Source organism: Otolemur garnettii, unplaced genomic scaffold (genome assembly GCF_000181295.1).
Source record: "Otolemur garnettii isolate 467f Iridium unplaced genomic scaffold, OtoGar3 scaffold00050, whole genome shotgun sequence".
Classification (NCBI taxonomy): Eukaryota; Metazoa; Chordata; class Mammalia; order Primates; family Galagidae; genus Otolemur; species Otolemur garnettii.
The window spans coordinates 5,408,274-5,408,687 of NW_003852445.1; positions in this window are offsets into that span (position 1 = coordinate 5,408,274).

Sequence of the window (414 nt, forward strand, 5' to 3'; positions counted from 1 at the left end):
AAAAAAAAAAAAAAAAAAAAAAAAAATATATAAACAGTAGAAATTGAGGTTATTAACAAAAAATGAATCTTGCTGAGTTTTCTAAAGAACGAGGCCTACATATGCTCAGCGAGCATCTTTCTCTTGGGATTCCTGAGAATTCTGCATGCTTATTTGCATCTGGGTCTGTTTCTGGACACTTTTGTGTGACTTTCTGGCTAATCATGCCAGAGCAATACATCTTTTCCAAACATCTAAAAAATTAGAGGTTAGATGTCTCTGTCTTCATCATTTGCCATGTGCTTAGCCTCTTTGGTGTAGTTTGAGACACTTCTGACCTCAAAAATAAAATTCGTTTCTTGTTCCCTCATCTTACCTCTCTTTTGCTTCTATCTTTTTGAGAGGCAGTAGTCAATGTCTCTGTAGCTGCCAGTT